The sequence below is a fragment of the Zingiber officinale genome, chromosome 8B (assembly GCF_018446385.1).
Source record: "Zingiber officinale cultivar Zhangliang chromosome 8B, Zo_v1.1, whole genome shotgun sequence".
NCBI lineage: Eukaryota > Viridiplantae > Streptophyta > Magnoliopsida > Zingiberales > Zingiberaceae > Zingiber > Zingiber officinale.
This window is the reverse complement of record NC_056001.1, coordinates 100,190,903-100,191,456: the sequence shown is the minus strand read 5'-3', so window position 1 is coordinate 100,191,456 and position 554 is coordinate 100,190,903.

Here is a 554-nt window from a genome sequence, read left to right as displayed (position 1 = left end):
TTCAAGATCGAAGTATTATAATAAATAAAATAAAATTACAACATCTATAATAAATTAAATATTTAATTTTTATTATCTAATAGTTAATATTTTTCTATTTTGATAATAAATATAATCCGAATGCTTAAAATATTTTAAAAATAGGAGGTGTGATTTAAATATATTAGAAAGTTAGATAAGTGAAAGCTTTAATGGTTCAGTATATTGCCTCGTATTTATTGATTGTCCATTTACTACTATTATTTTGAATGATGGTTATGACCAAAATCCAACTGCAATTCAGCTCTCGGTCATCTACGATACAAAACTAAACAATAAATTAACCACTATAATAATGGTTTCATTTATTAGGAGCTCATTCTGATTTTTTTTATTCAATAAATTCTCAGTTGTTTTTTTATAAGTGAAGGAAAAAGAAAAATAACGAAGATAAACTTTAGATGCAATAATAGAAAGATTTAAGAACTATTCCGAAAAAATGTAAATTGTAGAAGGTAGAAGGCTATGATGGCGAAATTATTTCATCCTCTCTCTCTCTCTTTTTAATTTAATAA